The sequence below is a fragment of the Aphelocoma coerulescens genome, chromosome 4, assembly GCF_041296385.1.
Source record: "Aphelocoma coerulescens isolate FSJ_1873_10779 chromosome 4, UR_Acoe_1.0, whole genome shotgun sequence".
NCBI lineage: Eukaryota > Metazoa > Chordata > Aves > Passeriformes > Corvidae > Aphelocoma > Aphelocoma coerulescens.
Window position 1 is genome coordinate 8,398,715 of NC_091017.1, and position 24,277 is coordinate 8,422,991.

The 24,277-nt window shown below is 37.1% G+C and overlaps 1 long non-coding RNA gene across 1 annotated transcript; it reads right to left on the minus strand.

Moving 5' to 3' along the window:
- Positions 1-15,587: 15,587 nt before the first annotated feature.
- LOC138108933 (uncharacterized) lies at positions 15,588-21,554 on the minus strand. Its single transcript, XR_011150137.1, has 3 exons — positions 21,424-21,554; positions 18,678-18,752; positions 15,588-16,396 (listed from the first exon to the last, which is right to left on the minus strand). It is a non-coding gene; the product is annotated as an uncharacterized lncRNA (long non-coding RNA).
- Between the last annotated feature and the right edge of the window lie 2,723 nt (positions 21,555-24,277).

A 24,277-nucleotide genomic window follows, 5' to 3' on the forward strand; every position in this document is an offset into this window, starting at 1 on the left:
TTAGTTTTTTCCATAAAGAGCAGTTGTGGCCATGTTTCCTTTCAATGTGGTTTATTATTTACATACTAATTGTCCCTCCAGGCTGTTACTCTAATCAATATGTGAGACTGTACATGAATATATGAAGAAAGCTTTTTCCCAACCAACCTAAGTTATGAACAGTGAAATAAAGGAAAAAGTTATCCTTAATAATTGTCTTTAGCATATTGGACTGCAGTTGAAGAGTGCAAAGTGACTTAAACACAGAGTAAGATTTCTGTCTTATTCAGGTCTCCAGCATCATTAAAATCTATAACAATAAACTCCATCCCCTGTCCAAGTGGCATCCTAAGAAATTGTCCACCACTTCAGACTTATTTTCATCTCAAACCAATGTTGATCTCTGATCCAACTATAGCCCATGCTGAGCAGTTAATCAAAGAAAAAACATATCTGCTTGGGAACAACTGGAAGGAGAAAAATGCAGAGTACTTACAACTTTTTACTTTTTTGGATGCTGTTTTCTCATGCAAATGCAACTTTTTTTTTCAAATGCTAAACTGTTATCATGGCTAGTCTTGACCTTGCAAACATTTCCTTTACCTTCCTTTTCAGCCTACCACCATTTCAGCTGTTGCACACTTTCCCCACTTGCAAAATCAGATACAAGTACCATCAAATCTCCGTTTAGGTGAAGTTGAAAATCTTCTTCCTAATATCTAAACTAAACAGTTTAAAGCCATTCCTCTTTGCTCTGCCACTACATGCCCTTGTAGAAAGTCCCTCACCAACTTTCTTGTAGCCCCTGTAGGTACTGGAAGGTGCTGTGAGGTCTCCCCAGAGCCATCTCTTCAAGCTGAACAACTCCAGCTCTCTCCACCTGTCCATAGCAGAGGTGTGCCAGGCTTCTCTGTTATTCTTTGTGGCATTCCTCCCTACTCACACCACATTCTTCCTATGGTGGGGGCCCCACTGCTGGACACAATACTCCAGGTAGAGTCTCATGAGTGGAAGAGAGGGGCAGAATCACCTCCCTTGGCCTTCTGGTTATACTTTTTGTTCTGTTTGTTCTGTTCTGTCTCAATAAATGCTTTAAATTTAAAGCATTACAAAATTGTGTTATTACTATGGATTTTTAATGTGAATTGGATAACAGCATAAATATAAAATTATATAATCAAATATCTTTACATGAAAGTCATTTGAAGGGACTTTAAGTGTACTTCCTTTCCATTTAGGGTCAAAATTTATTATGTCTATGTGATCTGTTCCACAAAAGTCTCTGTAGGTTTAGGCTGGAAAAAGGGATAGTCTTATACTTAACTTCAGTCTCAGAACCTGACTTACTGCATTCATACAAGACAGCTATTGCTGACTGCTATTAATTAGGTATCCAGGGTTTTGGAATGTTTCCAGTTTGAAAGTTGGTCTCCTAAGGATCATTAATGAGGTCCCAATTATCCTGCTGTGGGGCAAGTGAGAGTAACGGAGTCACACAAGCTCCACCTTCAGGATGTCTACAGAATTTAATGGACTATGTGACTTAGGCAAAATCTTTTCACTCTGTGAGGAGCAGAAAGAAATGTTTAGGTAATTCAGGTAAAAGCTTCAATCCTGTCATCTGAACACACAAATAAAAGGATAAAAACCCCAAAAAATTAGAGTTTAATATCTATGCAAATGTGTGGGTATCAAATATATTATGAGATTTCTTTTCATGTAGAAATTTCTCCAAACTTCCCTAAATCATAGCCAGCGTAGTGGTGGCCACACTCTCAGCATGTTCTGTTTCTTTAGAGGGTCAATCCTTTCTTAATTTTTATCTTAAACCAGATAAAAAGATCTTTATCTTCCCCAAACCTATTATTTTATGCACTTAACAATAAAACAAACAATAATTATTAATGAGCCATGGGGCTGGGTCATTGTTCTGAATCTGCCTCTTTGCAGCTCTGCACAGTTACACTCACACTTACAACAGCCCTTTCTAGCAAAAGATGATTGGTAGATTTTGAATAAGACCATGATCAAATTGAGAAATGCTGAGTTATCCTGTTCAAAATTAATTTGGTAAAAGCACAATAGAGACTCTTAGGACAAGATTCAAACAAACAAACCAAAGTAATAAATGTCTTCATTTTTTTCTGAAGCTGTACTTCTGCAACTTCAAAACACAGTCTTTGAGACATTTTCTCCTGCACCTGTCTCACTATAATTCCTGTGTTAATAGTCAATGTAACAATCTGTTTCTTGTAAGTCATTCTGCTCCAAAAGAATCTCATGTGATAAAAAAATGTTCAAAATGGTAGGTATTGGTAAGAAAAGTTTTTTTTAACAGCTGACTTGAGATTTTAAGTAGCCTGGTGCAAAAGTCAATATTCAGGGTAACATTTTGATTGTCTTAGATATTTTATGAGTCAAAAAGGAAATCACCGTAAAAGAAGTAACACAGTAAATGTAATATATTAGTCAGAAGTTAGTAATTGAAAAATAATAATATTGTAAACAATGATAGATAATGTTATGATAGATAACCTATTATGACAGATAATCTATTTTATTAGCCTTATGCACTGGGTGGGCAATGGCACAGGGGACAACAGAGATTTCAAAATCCCACAGCCAATTTATCTGAGTTCCTAATCTTTCCTTATCTGTTGCACAGCCTTACAATGCCCTCTCTCCAGCTTCCATAACCAAAGTTTGAAAGGCATTACTGGAATTCTCAGACAAACTGGCCTAGGAAGATAATCTATTGATAGTTTCAGACTCAGATATGGATTTTTTTTTCATCATTGGCAAGTCAAGAGAGAAGCCATTTCTTAGTTGTATGTGTAAGTACATGGAACTTTTAAAAAAAAGGAAAGCACTATTCTGGTACTGCAGCGAGTTTATTTCATTTGGCAGATTTTAATTTCTCTCATTACTTTTCCAAAATATATGAGAGTCTGATTCATTAAAAAAAATAAATTATTTAAATTTGTCCAATATCACAGTAATATGCCATTATTACAAAAAAGCCTAATGAACCAAGAAATTATTTTATGGCATTTAAACACAGCAAGAAGGTATTTAAGCACCAGCTGAGCAACAAAACTTTGTCTGCTGAGGGAATGAACCCGGACTTGTCCAACAGCTCTGACATATGTTGAAGCATCCAGAGAAAACACTGAAAATACTGATCCAAGTGTGCTGGTATGTTCTGCTAAGTCTAGAATATAGCAATTGGTTTCTTAACCCAGAGAGAAGGAATATATAACTACAGGGTGGTCAGTTTTGGCTAATGCTTCTACTATCATTTTCGTAGAAATCTACAGACACAATTCCTTTAAAAAAGGCCTCAATGCTTAAAGCGCTTTTATACCACTTAAAATCCACATCTTGCTGTACTCTAATGATGAGGTTAATGAATAGTCTCAAACCATGTCAAAACAACTGCACTTTACGTCTTCATATAGAGAGAGAAGAGGAGGGGTTAATCAATTTTTAATTTGCTAAATGATGGAATCAAATTTGTGAAAGAATATAAAGCAAGAGGAATTTCTTTACATCTGTACAGTCTTCAGGACTGTGCTGAAGAAAAGTTGAGGAATTTTTCCTTCTGTTTTCATTATAAACTACAAAATTTCAGTCAGAAATGTGCTCAGTTCTAGCACCAGTTTCCTTCTTTTCACCTTTCCTTCCCTGGAGGATGTATCTAAGCCACTTTAAACCTTCTGTCAGTAAAAGCAGGAGAGGTCAAAAAAACTCTTAGGTTGTAGAAAAGGCATTCCTGGCAGCAGAGATCAGAAATATTGGGCGGAAGATGACAGGATATAGGAAAAGAGGGAGGACATGAGAAGAAGATGGATGCAGAACTCTGTGGCACATTTTACATTCTATATCTTTAAGTAATTATCTAGTTATATTTCTGGGTTTTTTTCAAGTAGCTCACAGATCCATCACAACATTTTATTGAATATACTTAGACTTAGACTGCTTGCTCATACCCAAGCCATACTCAAACCTATCCACATACCTTTTGCTTAATTCATGCAAGAAATCCAAAACCAGTATTGCAGAGTGCTTCTTTTTGCAAGAAAAACAAGAAAGATTATCCAATTTCTTGAATAGAAGAGTCCAGCACAAGAAGGCATATGCATATGGAATCCTAATAGATAGGAAGCTGACATAGAAGGAAAATTAGAATTGAATTCAGCAGAATCATTCATTCATTAAAATACCAACTCAATTTAAACTCTGAATTCGATTTCGAAATTGGGTTGGTTAATTCTTAGTAAATTAGTGGCCCCTAGTAAAGGGCCCTTATTTATGGCCCTTTATCCTTACTAATGCAATTGTATTTTTGTTTATTACTAACACTAATGAAAGCAATAGGGCTCCACTATATTTTTATGTTAACTACATAAGAATGACCTTGAGAAGGTACATAAGCAAGACAATTTACTTGAGTGCTTTGATGCTCAACCAAGAAATTTTCTGGCCTGATGACAGCACCAAACAGAGGTGCAGGACTGAAGCCTTATTCTCTCTTTATCATTCCCTTGTCAGCAAGACAGGGAAGTTAATTCTCTCAGGCTCTGTGACATTCTCAGAATGAAAACATCTCAGAACTAATAAGTGTCCTGAATTTAGTGTTTACATTAGCAGTGAGCAGGTTCCCTTTGGTGTTAAGCAATTATAAAGAAATCTGCAAACAGTTGAGTAGCCATGCAGTGTACATCACTTATTCAAAACAATATGTGGGGGTGAGGACCAAGTTTTTAAACCTCTTTAGCAAAATTTGACACCACCATATATGCGTTACTAAAAGTTTAATATTTGCTTTATGAATTTGTAAAGTTTTCACTCATTGGTAACAAAGCTGATTACGTCTATGGGATCTTCTTCTGAATACTTAGAGGAATGCCTGCCAAAGCTGTGAATTAGTGAAGCAGAATTTATTCAGAATTTAATATTGAACACAACATTTGCTTATGCATGTGTCTCTATTTATGCTACTTTACTTTAAAAGGTCTGAGACTTTTAGCTTCATCCCTTGGTATTTGTATGGCAAAGTGCAGCTTATATTTGCACCTGAATAAATGGGAGACAGTGAGCTAATTATTTCGGACAGTCAGTAAAGCAAGAGGCAAACATACTGACAGAAATCGATGTGCAGCACTAAGACATGAAGAGGAGCAAAAGGTAACCTGCCTGAAATGGCCAGCCAAGGTACTTTTACCAAATGATGAGGAAAGGATAGTAGCTTAAAATATTATCAAATAACCACGTGGTCAAATATGTCAAATAAATCAAAAGCTAGCAGCAAATAAAAAAAATTGCCTTAGGAATCAGTGTGCACGCAGCTTCTTCAGGAAGTGACAGTGAAAGATGACACTTACTTAATACAGCATATCTATTAGTACAGGAAGACTGGCAGTTTATTCTAATTATGTTTTTATAAAGTATCCTCATGTTTCTGTATGCATATTCCTGTTTACAGTACCTTGTTTCAAAAGACTGGCTCTATAAATGCAAAGTTTACTCTCATTCAAATCACATGCTTTGTGTTTATGAAAAATGCTTCTTCTCGCTGCAGTATTAGCAGCAATGGTAATTTTACTGATAAAATGTAGCTAAAAAGCAGAATCTCTACTTGAGCATGGAAAAAACAATGAAAAAATCCTGAGAAGTAAAACTCATGCTGTGTATGTTTCCATCTCTGATTGCTCATAATGCCTTTTAACCACAGGAGCCTTCCCATCATGTATTAATTATGGTCTACAAATAAAATCATTATCATTATGTAATGAAAAATGTGAGTAAATTATTTTAATATCATGTGCAGTAGAAATTCAACAGAAGCCATGCAATTTTTATATTGGAATTTCTCATTATCACATTCTCTCCTACCTACTGTGGATGTTATTTGGCATTTCCTTTCCCTTCATGACAAACAAACAGAGATTTGCAGAAAGGTCTCTCAGAACAGTCATGCATGGTTCTTCATATATTAAAAAAATAGCACATTGGCTCTCCAAAAATGATCTCTTATTGCCTCTGCTCTCTGTTCTTTTGCAAGAGCCTTGGAGTTTCTATTTGTGCTCAATTGCCCTACTTGAGTGGATAAAACAGCTTGGCAAGCAGGGCTCAGTTAAGCACTTCTAGATCTTTTCCTAAATAAAACTCCCTTTCTTCTGTGAGTCTGCAAAAAGACCATTGAGTGCAGCCAATATAATCTAAGTACATATTGACATACCTATGGACAATTTTGGAAAAACCCTTGCTTATAAATTTACCTCGATTTTACACCTTTAAGAACCCCTTGAAGATTCCCTGAATGAAGATGGTTCAATACAGTTAACACGAGACTGAAAACTCAGCTTTGATGTTGTCGAGTGTCTCCCAGCAAATGCAAGAAAAAGTGGGTTCCCGAGCAAATATTGATCAAATATAATGATTAAATCACATCCTCAGGAAATATACAATAACTGCTTAATGCCACAAAAGAGACTATGTAGAGCTGGCAGTGCAAATGCCATATGCAGGGATGCTACTCTAGCAGTAAGGACACACTTGGAGGGGAGGAGTGGAGGCGTTTCTGTTGGTCTGTACACATCAGAAGCCAAATACTCAAATTTAGCACTTGGCCCATAAGCTAAACAAGACTTTACACGTCTTTCATGGAGACATACAACATGCCTTTGTGGGGACATACAAAATAAGAAGGAAAGAATATGGGAAGCACTTGGTAGTGGATGGGACTAAATGATTAGGAGCATCCTGTGTTCCTCTAAACTAGAAAAAAGGGAGGAATTTGCTGCAGTAAATGATCAGTATTTCTGTGTTGCAAATGGCTCATGGTAAGGTTGGCCTTACATTTGCCTGAGGATGTAAGCTGATCATGAAACATCAGCTTAGACTGCATGCTTCTGTATGAACTAGATCTCCTCAATTGCATACTTTGCCTTCTTTACCTTGGCTAAAGGGAGATCTTTTAATCCACATCCTGACATATTCATTTATACATGTGCACTCTACAATGTACCTAAGCATTTATTCATGAGAGAAACAAACAGTCCTCAAGAATCAGAAGAAATCAAGGCTCTGGATGACCTGAGAAGAAAAATTTCAAATTGACATTATTGAACTAAAAAATCCTGGAAAAAGAATGTTTACTGATATCATACTTCTAAATAATTCCTCTTCCTTATGCCTGTCTAGTTAAGCATCCTATAATTCCCTCATTGAAAAAGATTCAAGAAAATATTAACTCATAAAACAATTTATTGCCTAAAAGTAGATTAAAGTGCCATACCATTAATAAAAACACAGGGCTGGATTCTCAGCCAAAACTGACTTCCTTTGCCATCAGTCATGGTTGATGTGAAAGACTCCTACCTGGCAGAAGAATTTGCTAAGTTGTTTTTTGGCCCTGTTGGAATCCAGGAGGAACTTGCCATTGACTTCTTTTGGGCCAGCATGCCCTTTAAAATATTGTAAAGATTTGTCATGCCTAAAGTCCTCAGTGACATCACACAGCGTTATCCTCAGTACCCACAGTATATCTCTCATTTCCTCTGCCTCTGCATTCAGGCTCTCTAAGACAGGAGGTACTTCAGATAGTGTGGCAGTAAAAAAGGTACTGAAGATCTGAGTCAAAGCACAGAAAACAAATGAACCGTGTGAAAAATTTCTCTTTGTCATAGCTTTTCAGAATAAAATTAAAGATGAAACACTTGCCTGGCTCTACTGCAGATATTCTGATAAAATATTATTTTAAGAGACCCTAATCACATGACTATAGTCATTATAACATAAATTGATTCAGAAGAGATTTAATCAATTTAATAAATTAATTTAATGCTTCTGGCTGTAATTATTATTCTGCATTTATTATGTAGGATTTTTATTAGCTTAATGGTTTTATACATTTATCAGATATTCACTGAAGAAAATTTCAGTCACTCATAAAGAATCTGAATAAATCAGCAATTACTTTTTTTTCTTTTAAATGGTTTTATTATAATGATTTGCTATTTTGGCTCTTAGCAGCCATGACAAATTTCTTCAGCTTCATTGAGAAAATACTCTATCCAATGTCATCTAAAGCCACAAGACAGATTCGATAGACTGCATTGCACTGTAAATCATGTTTAAATATCTTTACAATACAACAATTCCTGTAGTGCTCTGAAGTAATTCATAAGAATCACTTCCATTTTATATGTCTTTTAAATAAACAAGTCATTTTAACAGTTGTAGAGTAAATGCTAATGTCTTTGACAAACCTTTTTATTTTCATTTTCTCACTATTCTAAAGCATGCTTACATCTCTTTTCTAGTCCTGCATGCTCATGGTGAAAAATGTAAATTCCATTATTATGGGCCTTTGGCATTTTAAGATTTGCTTTGACTTCTCTTCAAAATAATAACACATAAGCATACTCTGTAAAGGGAGTTTATGCATTTTAAAACTTTGGAAAATATCCAGAAATGTATAGCAAAATGTTAATTTAAAACTGATGTTATTTACAGAAGTAGCAGCACTCACACTCTAAAAAGTTCACACAAATTTTGATGTGTTCAGTTGAGCTTAAGTGAGCTTGGTCAAATGGCATTGCATGTGGAGAGTCACTCAGTAAAATTATGTTCTTCAAACTTACTGCTGTACCCCAGACTCTACACGTCCAAAGAATACACCTTGAAGGGGTTTGACAAAATGGTTTTTTCTGCTGTCTGTGGGCTTGCCTGATATTCTCCCAGGCATCCTTGTGAAATGCCTATGGAAACCAATTCAGAGCTGGGGAGTCTGCAAGCTTTCGAAGCTGTGAGAGGAAGCACTGGCAAGTGATCTCTCTTTGGTTGTTTTGCATTCAAAGGCAGCCTGTCTTTCTATGGATTAACCTTGCCAGTGCATTATTTACTGCTGTAGCATAGAAAGGTAAACAGAAGCTTTTGGAGTTAGTCGAGCTCCACTGCATTTTGCATTCACTGCACACCCTGTTTTGACTCAAATTCTCTAAATTAACTGACAAAAAATGACTTGAAATCGGCTTTTGTAAAAAGGTGAGTATTCTGAGGTATTTCTTTCTCTTGAGCATGGTTTGGGCTTTACATTTACTTAGAGAATTAAATGGTTCTTTTAGGACGGTTTCTACTTAGACACAGTTTAAAGCATTGGTAACTTTTAGGCACCAGTTTTAAGAATTTTCTGACATAAAAATGGATTTGTTTGCATGCAGATGAACTCCACAGCAATCTCATCCCTTGCAGGTTGCTATTGCTGTAGCCAAGATTAATTAATTAGAAATATTAAAGTTAGGATTAACTCTTGGACTTGATTCAGAAATCATTAGAAAGCTTGTGGCTCTGGCACACAAATAATTTTGATTTTCAAAAGTTAGCATTATACCAACAATAAGTACTTTAAAAAATAAAAATAGCTTTCAAGGGGTAAAGGAGTACTACTGTAAAACTTAGAGACTATAGAACTTTAAAATGTTCTTCTAGATTGTTCCAGTTGGAGTTTAATTTTTGCCCATCTCTTTACATTTCCTTTTTCCAAGAGTACATAGTTTTCATAAAGTCATTATCTTCACTGTGTAGCTCTCCATCTCATTAGCAAGAGTAGCTTTTAATTTGTAGGTTTGTGGTTAAATGGTGAAAAATTACTCCACTCCAATGTAACCAACGCAAGAACTACTGGAGGTTGGTTCCAAAAATGCCGTAATTCAGGAAGTCAGAAATTTTGAACTCTGGTTGAAGATTTCATATCTTCCCAAAAGATATGGTATGAGTTTTTCCAAAAATGTTTCAGTGAGATTCTCAATAAACAAGACAAGAGTCACTCTGCATATTCTCATATATATAATGTTAACTTTCCCAAGCACGCAGTGTGAGACATCTCAAAAGACATTTTTTTCCAGAAGAAGACAAACACTGATCCATCTTGGAATAAAACTACCTGATAAAATCATAGTACTGTAATTATAACCAAAGGAGAAAAAAATTAGGAATCTTCAAAAAGAAGCAAGGGAACAGGGGAAAATTTTGCTTGTTATAGTGACTGGCTATCAAGTTTACTAAGAGAAATAAATGTAAGAAAAAGTAAAGCAATCTGGTCAAGTTACTATCAATGTGTAACACAAAACAACAAAAAATGAAAATCTCTAAGCTATTGTTTAGGTTTAATATATCCAGGAAAACTGGGGGGAAAAAAAAGGAAATTTTCTTTTTCAAGTTTTATTCTTTGAAAACATTAAAGACAAAGAAGAACTACTTAAAAGAAAATTCTGAATTCTAAAAAGACTTGTGACAGATGGCAATTTTTGGAAGCTCTGCATACTTTTGTTTTAAACCCTTGCCTTTTTTATTAGATTGAAATTAGGTGTCTTAATTAAGATTTCTTATTTTTGCCTTGTCCAGTCATATAACAGTTTTCATGAAAAGTCAGAGCTTTCACTTAGAAGGAAAATATTCTTTATAATTCAAATCAATGTAATTTTAGAAAACAGAAACACATTAAGAATTTTCTCTCTTGGTCTCTTCAAGAGACCAAGACAGCCAACAGATGGAAAGTGCCAAAGACTAAGTAATAAAATTTACAATTAATAAATAAAATTATCTAATTCACATTTTCATGGACATATACATGGTAAAATTTATGATACGTTATAATGGACCAATAACAATTATTTCCCATTTATTATCGCATTTCCAAAATGAGAAGGCCTGACAAAAGTTTTGTTGAAGTCCTGTAGGGTCACAGTTACTGCTTAAATATACTGTTAGAACCCTTCTATCAAAACAGCCAACCTTACAGTGCCTCAGTAGATTATCCTCCCCCTTGGGTTTGAACAGATGTCATTTCTATAGTTTAACACATCATGACAACATTTGCCATTTGTGTGATAGCAAAAACCCTAAAGTATTAAAAGAAAATGAGTCATACCTTTGTCATGCTCTGCAATTGTGTGTTAGGATGAAGCACTGTGTCACATAGGATGTGATAGGCCTTAGAAAAATCAGAACGTCAAAAAACTGAAAGAAAACTATAAATTAGGACCAAAAGATGACTTTATACCAAATCTGAGCTACCTAAAATACCAACCCTACTGCAGAAGAGTTTACAAGTGTCAGGACCCAGATTCTACCCTTACATCCTCCTTAGTGGTGTTAATTTGAGTTGGACTATATTTTTAAATAGGTAATATAATTAAATAAGAATCTGAGCTTTGGTAGCTACTATAATTTGATTGTGCAGTATGTCTTCAGCTGAATTACCCATTTCAGTTGGCCTAGAAGGAAAAATATTACATCGTGGAGGAGATCTCTGGCAGTTTTTTCATTCTGTATGATTTTTATTCCTAGCATGTCCCTAAACATTTCCTCTATTTTACCTTTATCCACCATATAGTAACATAGAACTAATTTCTTTCTACAGTTTTATTATTGTACAATATTTCAGTTAAAAAAGATTTGGCTTGTATCCTCTGGCAAGGAGAATTGCTGGTTTTATGAAATATTATCCATCAACTTAGATAAATTTGTTCATTTCGCAAAGTTCTCTTTGCAAAGGAGTTGAAACAGAGGCATTTATGCTCTGTCCTAAATCATTTTTCAGCACATTAATACATGGCTTGCTATTTTTGAGCAGTCTTATGGAAATTATTATTAACTGTGGGTTTGTTTACTTTCTATATTCATTGATTCTTAGCCCCAAAGTTGGTAAAAAATCCCAGGAAACCAGGTAGTCATTCATTTTAGTAAATACATGTGCCTAAATTATAATTGTACACTAACTCAAAAAGCCAGAAATTTCCAACAATAAAAAATTACGTTCACTGTAAAAAGAAAAGGAAGAATTCAATTATGCTAGAGAGAAAGAGAGCTTGTGTACATTTGTCAGTGCCTATGAGAGGAAAAGAGCAACTTTGAATTCTCTTTGGTTTGGTTTGCACTAGCTAATATGAAGTATAATTTATTGCCAACTTTAATAGAAACATGGGCAGACTTTGGGTCTACATGTAATAAAGCATGACTAGACCTCCTATTTCTACACATAATTAATGCACCTTCTTTTTGGACCTCATTTTTACATGTAATCAATTAACTTAGTCCATGGCATATGCAATATTTGGAACTTTTTGAACCTAGAAATATTACTGGAGCAGCATGCCATGATGAGATCAAAATGATCACAAGCTCCCCATCCTGAAGAAAAATCCTTGAGAGCAGAATCTTAGCCCTGCATACATCCAGGTTTAGAATCCTAATCTAAGCACTTAGATCTATATAATGGAATGACAAAAGGGTTATAATGTCTTTACACAAGTATGGTATGAACTTCTGTGTCTAATAATGACCAAAGACTGCTTTTTCATGTGGAGCCTGTGATACATCTGGACTTGGCCTGCTAATCAGTTTTGGTCTAATAGGCACTTACTGTTATCCTTCAAATTCAATAAAAAGGTTAAGAGGGCTAGCAGGATTGACAAATGACTGCTGCCGTTTATCTTAGGTGCAGAGCCAGCTTTTAAATGAAAAAAGAATTACTCTGTGAATCACCACTTTAAAGGGATCATTTTATGCTCAGCTTTTCTTACTCTAATCTTCCAGTCCTCAACTGCCCTTTAAGCAGTATGTTTTGCACTCACAAATGTAACATCTGACAGACCTCAACATATCTTCCCAACATGCATCCTTAGGAAAATTTTAAATATTGAAAAATTCATCACGTATTAATTGTCTTGAGGAAGGCTGAAGGAACGAAGCCACACGGAGGGGTTTCTGTTTTTCTTTTGTTAACAGTTCCAAACTCCTGTTGGCTTCTGGATAATTAACTCTAGAATTTTAATTTAGAGCTGAAGTAAAGTGTTCCTTTATAACAGTAATCTGAAGCTATAGCAGATTATTTCTTTGTAAACCAAATCACAAAACTTATCTGTATTACCACAGGCCTGGGCCCTGGGGTATATCACCGTGTCCTGCAGCCATAAAGGAGGAGGAGGAGAGAAGATCCAGCAGGCAGGAATTGTGCAGCAAGATTGATTTATTTAATTATTTTACAAACCCTTTATAAAATTTTTTCTTCATAGTCTAATTGGACAAGGATCAGCCACCCCTTGGGGGTGATTGGCTAAAATCCTAAAACATCCATTGTCAAAATATTTTTCTACTGTATCATAAACAAGACTTTTCAAGGCTGCAGGTGGCTTGGTTGTTTACATTCCCTGCTACCTCTTCTGTGAGAGAGAAAAGTCTCTCACGGACTTAGAAAATAGCAAGAAAATCCTTGCTAGCAGCATTTTTGTATCTACATATCTGTCTGGATACTTTTGTGTCTTTTTAAAGAAAATCTGAAACAATATGCAAAAAAGGGGATAAAAAGTTTTTGTGATAGAGATTTGAAAGCAGAAAATACCATAAAAAATGAGCACATTTTAAACATGATTAATACATCCCCCAAGAGGTCACAAAAACAAAGTGCAAATAACTATGTGGAAGCAACTGCTCTACCTCTTAAGGAATTAAATGAACTACCTCTTAAGGAATTCACCTCTAGATCGTCAGAATCACTCTCAAAACTCATGGAGATCAGCTTCTCAGCATCCTTTTTACCAATCTGTCATCCATTAGAAATTTGTGGTGTCCTACAACCTTCCTTAAACCACTAGATCTCCATATCATTTGTGCATGATTGGTGCACAAATATAAATAAAATACAGTAGGTACATTGGCAGAATGGTTCTGTTACATTCAGACAAGAGGCTTAAGGATGAAGTAGCTTATTGGCAATTTCATAAATTATATATAAATAAATAAGACCAGCATGTAATATAGCTGTTTTCAGTCTCACATGGGTAAATGTGGCATGAAAATGAAATGAAAAGTAAATGTATTTACTTTTTCTGATGTCTTACTACATAATTTTTAGGCTGATGCTGTTCATTATATTTTATAGCCCATTATTTTTCTATGTGAATTCTCTTACAATATCAAATGAAGAAAACTTATTTTTAAATTAAAAATTTCAGAGTGAAATATTAATATTCAAATCGAATATGGTGCTATTGTGGGGCTTCAGGGACAAAAAAATACCTTTGTGCTGAGCACAATGAAGGATTGATAGGCATTTCTGTTATCTCATTCATTAGTCATTCTGGACAGTTCAGACAAGTTGCTACCTACAATAATGGAGAGCATTTTACTTTTTAAAGGTTAATTTAAACTCTATTTTATACTGAACTGAAGAAAACTCTTTATTTATATATTTATTGATTGTGACAAAATAGATATTTGCATTCTTTCTAAAGGAATAAGTAATATTCATATAGCTGTAACCAGAAGCCTGACATAAGATGTGATAGGCAGCATATTCCATGGGAGGATGACCACCTAGGCTAAGATGTACAATAGTCTAATAAATTTGTATTAAATTTCAGAAATTTATAAAGAAGAGAGTAAAGAGGAGAATTCTCATGACTGGCTTTGCAAATCTTTTACTTTCAGCTCCTATCACCATCACTTCTCTGCATAATTCCCCTTCTGAATTTAAACCACCTCTTGTTTGTTCCTTCAGAGACATCTTCCAAATTTCTTCATTTATAGCGTCAGCCTATAAAGTCAACCAAGGGTAATATATCACTAAACATAGGTACTATATCAATCTTAGACATCATTTTGCAAGCCCTGAGCAGCCACATCCAAACTTTCACACTTTCATAGTGGAGAGTAACATCACAAAAAAAATAAGGTTTAACAGTTATCAGCTTGCTGACCACCCTCTGATTCTTCAGTGGAGTCTATATTTTTTCTTCATAAAATAACAACAAAATCCAAACTGCCAGAAAATATTTATTCGTTATGTTTTATTGTCTTCAGCATTTTTCTACATTGCCCCGTTGAAAACAGATATAAATATAAAATATTTGTGCAATGAATGTGTGTGTTAATACAACCAACTACTTAAAAAACCCCTAAATTCTTATAAAGTTTAAGTATGAAAAACATATGTTATTTTCTGCATAAAAGAATAGTTTTACAAGAAAAAAACAAAACTGTGAAGATTCTAAATATTCATGTTCTTCTAAATTATTATAGCATCAATAACGTCTTAACACTATTAATAACTTCCTGTTAGTAAACCAACACCCAATTCAATTGGTCAGAAGTGAGTGAACCATCAGGTTTAGATGGAGAGCAACATAAAGTTTGGGAGGGAATGAACAGGCTTGTAGAACACTGGGTATATCTGACTCCTTCCCTATGCATATCTCCTCTAGCTGGGGCTCCACTCATCTGCTAGATTGCATCCAAGCTGGCCTTCATGCCGAAGCCATCTGTTTCATCTCCCAGATCTCACACTGCTTCCTGGCTTTCTGAAGAGTTCACAGGAGCTTTGTTTCAAGGCTAAGGTTTTCAAGGAACAAGCAGACAGACATGTGGAGGCTGCTGCCCTTGACACTGTGCATTTAGCAGCAAACTAAGCCATCAAATATTCTGTTTGCAGGGAGAAGGCAGGATGAATGTTTAATAATTAGCTGCTTTGGCTCAGCAGTCATTCCCTTGTGACTTTAAAAGCTTGAGCTGTGAACTCTGTTCTTTAGGATGAAACCCTTTTTTATCACTGTTACAAACACACTTGGTATTATAATTAAAACCTTGGAGAAAATGTTCCTACAGCTTTTGAGCATGCACCAATTTCCTTTAGTTCTTTGGCTTGACCCTGTGGGTGCAGGTGTGTGTGTGTGCATGCACACACACTTATACACACTGATGAGAAATAGAAGGGGATGTCAGTGAAAATCAGAGCCTTTGTAGGTAGTTGGATTCATACTTCAACAGGAAGACCACAAGGCTCACCCCTCTGCTGGATACATTACAAGACCTCACGTTCTTCCTAGCACGAGCTTGAATGACTCAGCAGCAGGAGTGGACCTCTGTAAGTAACAAGGGGTGTGGGGTAGGGATGGGGACATCTCCAGGCAAGAATGTCTGAGGCAATGCCCCCCCTGCTTCTTGGGAAGACATTTTTCTACACAGGTGATCATTTCTTACGGGTAAAAGTTCATGCATTTTATATTTAACTGCTGTCTCTGAAGTACTGCACTGAACCAGGCAATGGAGTCCTTTCTGTGGTACTAGACAATAAATTTGCCACAGGGAGCTGTGGCCCTGCTTCACTTCAGCCATTCCTGACCTCCAGGACTTCCTTCTGATGCTGCTAAGACTTAACCCAATCCAAGGCTTGTAGGTATGTGATTTTTCTTAGAATAAAAATTGCATGAATATTAAATTTCAATGGTTGTGCATCGAGGGACTCTGGTGTAATTTGTTGGACAGAAGAACTTTTTAAGATTCTCAAGCAGCCTTGGGTAGTTTGTTGAATTGGTAGGAAATATCTCATATATCTGTGACACACTTGATCTTTCTGCAAAAATGAAAGAGAAGAGGTTAGATTATGCTGAGAGCCCCTTGAGGCAGATTTTAATATGTAGAGTGGGTACGACTTTTACAATCATCTTTGGATCACAAGGGCACAGTTCAACAGATTGAATCCTCAAAGGGATGGCATTTCTAGAGATTTAGGATGTTTTGCCCAATTTATGTCTATTTCTAGTGGAAACTTAAGACTACTATTTCGACCTCCTCCATTTCCTACATAATTTCTTCTGGTTTTAGTTTGTAGCTTCCTCATATTGAGTGTTTCTTCACAGATCCAAAGTATGACTATGAAGGTAAAGGCAGTCTGCTAATAATAAATATTTCTTCCATTTATTTGTCAGGAGGAGGATCTGTAATTATATTACTATCACTGTAAATAACTAAAGCACTGATGCTTTTATGGTGGAAATGAATTCAGAAGACTGAGTACTTATGAATTAGTATTTTTCCTCTAAGCCTATATGACAGCAAAGAAAACATGCAATTACCAGAAATATCTATAGCAATTAAAATGGTAAGTAATGACAGCCCCTCTTATTAGCATAAAATAAAACAAATTACAGATAAACCAATTTTTTTTTTAATTGGAAGAAAATACTTGCAGACTGGTGGTCTGTCAATGGCAGGTGGTGCAAAATACAGAGAAGAGCAGAAAATCTATCCTTATCTTTCACATAGGGACATAGATGTATTTCCAGGGGGGAAAAAAGAACCATTAAGACAGCTCCAAAGTTTAAAATCTAAAATAATTTCAAGTAGATACCTAGTCATTTTGCTTTCCTCACAGATCCATTTATGAGGTTTATGTCTTAATTCTGCTGACATCAACATCTGGAGGCAGAATTAAGGCCATATTGTACACTGAATCAGAAATTTAATTCATATGAAAAATTATGTGTTTTCATTTTAACTCAGTTTTGAGTTGCTTACATCTTCCTGAAAACAGACACATAAATCACACATACAGACATTTATGGCAGGCATCCTGCCTTTGCTCAAAATATTAACTAATGAGACCAAGAAAGCCTTTCCTAAAAGATGGAGACTTCTGCAGGAACTCAGTAAACCAAAGTAAACTTATTAAAGACTCCTGAAGAAACCGTGAGAAAAATTTTACTTTTTTAATTCAAGTATTCAAAAAATGTATTTGTCAGCTTGCATTCAAAAAATTCTCTGAAGCAATTTTCCTAAAGTTTTAAATGCAATGGCTTCCAGGATGGCAATAAAAGTTTCAGAAAGCTGTGAGATTCAAGAAAGATGCAATCAGAACACCCATTCAAAGTTCATCATCGATTTTCTTACAATAAATGAGGTTTTTTTTAGTGTGGGGTAAATATGGTTGCCTTGCTCAATTACTGCAGTTGCTGGGTAAATTAAAGCTGCTGAATGTGGGGCATTTGGGGAGAAATTCTTAAGGCTAGAAAATATCAAATATTTTGTGTGCAACTTGAAATTCTTTTCCAGTCACTGCAGTCTCCTCCAGCACAAGGGTTGGCAAGCAGTCCTGCACATGACTTTTAGAAAGCCACAAAAAAGGAGTGACAACAAGCCAGCACAAGTCAACCAGGCTGGCAACTCTTTGCTGTTGCAGAACTTTCTTGGGAGAAATCAAACACCAACTGTGTAATTTGCATCTCTGCAGAGCAAAGTGTTTATATGCAGTCCAAGACATGGAATTTCTCTTTATGATCTTAAGTAACACTTGGCTGCTGCTGTGCAAGATCACGCTTCCCACAAAAGACATGCTAAATCCAGTTTCTACTGTCCATCTACTGTCACACCTAGAGATGACTGAAAGGCACAGAAAATTGGAGAGTTAAATACTGGAGCTTTGTAATGTGTTTTTCTCAACAAGCTCTTGAAAATATAGAGACATTCAGTCCCTTTTAAGTTTTTGTGTCACAATTAAAATGAGTAAATAAATACTCTGAACACCATCTTACTTTTGGGTGTAAGTAAGCAAAGAGGTAGGCTGACAAAGATTCTTGGACAATGTGAGAATGAATTTTATGAAACCAATAAAAGAGGAATTTGTCCTCCTAGGGCAGAATGCAGAGACCTGAACAAACTGCTTGGTCTCTGTCCAGAGCTCTGAATACAAATCTCAGAGCAGTTTCAGAAAAAGCAACCATGAGGAATGATCACTAGAATGTAACAATTATGTCAAAGCTGGGTCCTACAATGCTATACTACCTATTTGCCAGCCCTGGATTCAAGATGGAAACTCTGAATTTCAATTTCCTCCTCTTTTAAGCTGAAACAAGTACCCGAACAATCCAGCGGCTGATTCAGAGGCTGAAAGAAAACTGGCAGCATCATCCTCTGGGGCTTCAGGTTTATACCTGTGGGGAATAATAAGGATGAAACTAACCTGAAGTAAACCCCTTTGTACAAGGTTCTATAACAGTAAATATAAAACATTCATAGAGACCTGAAAGGTTGACAATTTTATTTCCATTCCAGGTTTAGGGTAAACTTCAGATAATTAGGCCATCTTTAAGACATCACTCTCAGGATCTCCAAGCACCTGTATAACTCCAAATTAGTATCAGCCTAGTGATAGGCTTAGTGTTGGGTATGTCAGATGCCAGAGTGTGCACAGAGTGCATGGGAAAAATTAAACTCAAAGATCTGTTCAAAATACACACACAAAAATTGCAACTTCTCCTGTCCTATGCTCTATATCCACATGAAAATATTACATAATGATTCAAAACCCTCATTCTACACAAGATTTGTGGTCTTCATCCAGTAACTTGTTTTCTGCCCAGAAAACACAAACTTAAATAGTCTGGTCGACAAAATGACAGGAATGATAGGAATATCATTTAATGAACCGAATCACGGAACTGACCTAAATTACATTTTGTAACACGTTCAAAAAGCTTGGCTGAGGATTTCACTTCAGATAAAAGTGCTTATAATAATTTCCAGAGAAAATTAAATGTGATAAGGGAAATTACTGTCTTAATTTTTTTCTTGCTGCATTGCTTCTTTTTCAAACTAGTATTAAATCACAGGTGGATAATAAATTTCCTACAAGTAAGTTGAAAAGTTATGAAATATTTTCAGATAGCTGCAATGGAAAGCATTTGAGAGATTATGCTACAAGGAATTCATTAAGTGTCTGAAATTTTCTGATAGTCTCTCAAATACCTTTGTAATTTACTTAAGCCTGAACTTTTGTTTGCTTTAAACTGTAATATGTTTCTTCTTGGAAGACATTATTCTTTATAAAGTGGGATAAAGTAGACGTGTAGTGGGTTGACACTGGCTGGGTTCCAGACACCCACCAAAGGCACTCTCTCACTCCCCTCTGCAGCTGGACAGGGGAGAGAAACCAGGACAAAGGGTTCATGAGTTAAGGTCCAGGAGAGATCACTCCTCAAACACCCTCATGGGCAAAACAGTCTCTAATTAGAGATATGAAGTGAATTTATTGCTGACAAAATCAGAGCAGGAAAATGTCAAGTAGACTAAAACCCTTAAAAACACCTTCCCCCCACCCCTTCCTCCTTCCCAACTCTACCTCCTCCCCAGTAGCTCAGGGAGACAGGGAATGGGGGTAATGGTCAGTTCACCACCTGTTGTTTTTTCTGCTGCTCAGGGGAGCAACATTCCCCTGCTGCACCATGGGGTCCCTCCCATGGGAGACAGCTCTCCATGAACTTCCCTGATGTGAGTCCATCTCACAAGCAACAGACCCCTGTGAACTGCTACACTGTGAGTCCATCCCATGGGCAACAGTTCCCCTCAAACTGCTGCAGCACAGGTCACTCTTCCATGGGGTGCAGTCCTTCAAGGATAGGCTGCTCCAGTGGGGGCTTCTCTTTCCATGGGCCTCTCAGGGTTACTGCCTCCTCTCAGGCATCCACCTGCTCTGGGGTGGGGCTCCTCCAGAGACTGCAGGTGGATCTTTGCATCCCTGTGGATCTCCATGGGTTGCAGGGACACAGATGCTTCAGCATTGTCTTCACCACGGGCTGGAAGGGAATCTAAGCTCTGATGCCTGGAGCACCTCCTGCACCTCCTTCTTCACTGCCCTTGGTGTCTGCAGAGTTGTTCCTCTCACATGTTCTCACCTGGGTCTCGTCTGGCTGCAATTACAACTGAGCAATAACTTTTTTTCTTGTTAAATCTGTTATCACAGAGGTGTTAACAGCATTTCTAAATTGACCCAGCCTTGGCCAGCAGCATGTCCATCTTTGGAGCCCCCAGGGATTGGCTCTGCTGGACATGCAGGAAGTTTCCATCAGCTTCTCACAGAAGCCACCCCTGTAGCCCCCTGGTATCAGAGCTTGGCCATGCAAACCCGATACAAGATGTTATATTCCATTTTTGCTAGCTTTTCAATATGATTGATGCAGACCTTTAATATGTTAATTCTATAGCATGAATTCATATTCAAATAGATAGTTAATGAACATGAACAGCATCAAATATGCAACAGTGAATATCTGAACTACCCCTACAACCCACCTCTCATCAAAGAAGAGTGCATTAGTGGAAATTTTAGTACTTTTGATTTTGGAGTCTTTTCTAAAGAAGTATTTACAAGGAAACTGGAACCAGAACTAGAACCAGAAGTGGGAAAAGCAGACTGAGAAAAATTCAATAACTAATTAAAAAAATTGTGGCGCATCTGTGACAAATTTCCATCCCCTTTAAAGAAGTTAAAATTAACTTACACTGTGTATCCACAACACTGTAAAAAAACCAGTAAACACGCTTTACCTAGCCTGGTGAACAAATTGCAGTGCGTTATACAGGTTTCAGACTAATGTTGGTATCTCCATTTTATAGGCATGAGACCTGCACAGCAATGGAAATCGTAACTAAGCAGCAAATAGGCAGATACCTCTTACATCTGAGACAAGGGCACACAAACAGGTACTTAAAATTCTCTAAGTAGAGCATGGATTGTGCCGACTCACTCCCCATCACTCCCAATCCCAGCCTGTGCCCTTTCAAGAGCTCCCACACCCTGCCAGACCACCATGGACTGTATCTGACCTGGCTGTACAAAGATGCTGCTTTCAGGGAGGCACAGAGCTACAGCATGTTGGAACAGCAGTTTGTAAAAGCTTGCCAATAGCTGCCCACTAATAGCTGTGGTACAATTAGTACATGTGAGCTATTATCCACATCCTGCCTGCTTGTCTCAGCAGATCAGACAGCTACACAGCATGCCTCCAGACAGCCACTGCAGAGAGCTCCAGCATGGCAGGGCATGTTCTGTGGAGCCCTGGAGACATCCATGCTGCAGGATGTGTATTCACAGCACTTGAGCTGGATTCCTGGTGGGCCTATGATACACAGTTGAAGAACCCCATTCTGAGTGGGCACGTGTCCATCTAAAGTTGGTTGAATGGGGCTTAAGCAGATCAGCTGGGGATCTGAACAGGTGTGTTTGATGGGCAGTGAAAACCTGGCAAATAGGCTGGAGGAAATATATTTGTCCCTAATGAGTACTGTCTTGAAACATCCTACTTTTGGAGGTATTGTACCTTTCTGTTGTGGTTTAACCCCAGCCAGCAACTAAGCATCACCCAGCTGTTCACCCAGTGCCCTCCACGGAATGAGGAGGAGAACAGGAAAAAGGTAAAACTTGTGGAATGAGACAAGAACAGCTTAAGAAGTAAAATAAACAGTATTATTTCATTATTATTGTTGTTGTTTTTATTATTATTATTGATACTAATACTACCATAATTTTTTTTTTTAAGAAGAATGAGAGAGGGGAATAAAACCCAGGGCAGACAAGTGATGCACAATACAAATGCTCACCACCCACTGATTGATGCTCAGCCCAGCCCTGTTTTCAGGCAACCTGCTTATTTTATATACTGGGCATGATGCTCCGTGGTATGGAATATCCCTTTGGCTAGTTCAAGTCAGGTTTAGTGCAGCATTCTATCAACATGAAACTTCCCAAAGCATTCATTCAGCCTATTCAGCTCTGCAAACTCTAAGCCCGTTTGATTTTAAGTAAGTCTAAAATGCCAAGGAGAGGGAATTAGAAGAAGGAGAAAGACAGAAAAGATATAGAGAAGCACACATATAGCTACCAGCTCCTGGTTTGCACCAGTGTTCACCTAATAGAAATTCCAAGAGGATGTAGGGTCAATATAACTGAACCAAGTTCTGCTGAATCTTCACCTTTCTCCCTCTCTCATCCTATATTCACACATAAAATTACTCATTTGGAAATGTTTCAGTGCACCTTCTTCTTTGCCACTTGCATTCCTTGAAAATTTACTCTTAGCAAGAAGACTGGAATGTCCATCCAACCAAAATAAAGCACATTAAAAAGGTCAAAGTACTACAGCAAAATAGCATCAATCGCAAAACATAATATGCCGAGTCTGACACCTCTTTGGCATCACCAAAACTGTAACTAGAGTGAGAAATTATATGTAATTATCTCCTTACTGGTAGGCTCTGAAGACTGTAATTTCATGGTGCCTGGATGTCATTTTCAGAACCTTCTGCCTCTTTGCAGTACTGCAGGCACACTTTCAGCTGTCATCTGGGGCACTTGAAATAAAAGTAGAAGTAAAGGAGAGACACATAAACGTTTTATTTGGAGCAAGAAGTCATGGCAGTTTTCAAAATTACAGTAATCTTTTAGCATTGTTCCTACTGAAGTCAGAAATCTTCAGGAGATGCCTGATCTCTTCCTGTGGGCTGTACATTATTGAATGTCACTTGAGATTCACTAATGAGAGAATATAATGCTGTAGGAAAAAAGGTAGATCTCAAAGTTAGAAGCTGATTTGCCTCATGTTGCCTCCTTTCTGTTTAGGCCAACAGGGCAAATAGGACAGAGCAGATCCAGCTCATTAAATCCAAAGGCAGGATGTGGATGACTCCTAAATCCTTTAACTGACAATATGAGAGCTGAAGTATTAAATGACCAGCTGTAAATCTCACTTTTTGTTGTGGTGATGTCACTTTTGAGTATCATTTGATTTAATTAAAGCACATGTGGAGAATTAGTCTGCTGACATCTTGTTGGTTTAGTTGACCTCTGTTAATAGAGTTAATGAGTTATAGTTCATTTGTCTGCTTTTTTCCCTGTTTAATGACTGCTTTTCACCTCCTTTTCCTCATGCTCCTTGTGCTAAAGAGGCCAGGAATTGACATCAACATGACTATTCCTGAATAAACGGTTCATTAACAGCTTGCAGCACTTCTTTACACCTTCACTTGGCAAGTAGAAAAGGATGGAGGGATGTCTGAGGTGAAATCTGTACTCTCTAACCTCTCAGAAAGCAGTTGGAGCTTGAAGAAGCTGGATTTCTCCAGAAGCATAACAAAGAGATCAAGTGTTAGCATCGGGTCTTGAAAATCACAGGGCCTGAAAGACTTACAAACACAAAGAAAGCTGGAGTAGGAGAGAGGAGCAGAAAGGACAAGAGGCAGAATATATTAGTTTAGGCATCCCACCCCGCTTGCACAGCTTCTGTGCTGGAGCTGGCTCACATACAAACTGCTGGGAGTAGAGGCGGAGGAGGTCGTGGACCTCTTCTGTAGTAGACATAATCTCTCTTATTGTTACGACAATAAGGTTACTGTAATGGAAGAAAGAAGGGATTTTGTCAGTGCAAAAAGCAGGGAGAGAGAAAAGTAAGTGAACCAGACAGGGAGGGAGCAAGTGACACTGTAGGTTTTGGGTTGTAGCTGTAGCGAGAGGAGAGTTCCATTGTCTGGGCTGCTGTGGATGTGAGGTAGCATGATTGCTTCACTGTGGGGTGAAAACTTCAGCCCTTCTGTTACATTAGAAAGAATAGAAAGAGAGCAGGGAAACAATTTTGGTTTAGGGGGAATGCTGAATGAGGTGGGTAAGAAAGTTCCTGTGTTCTAT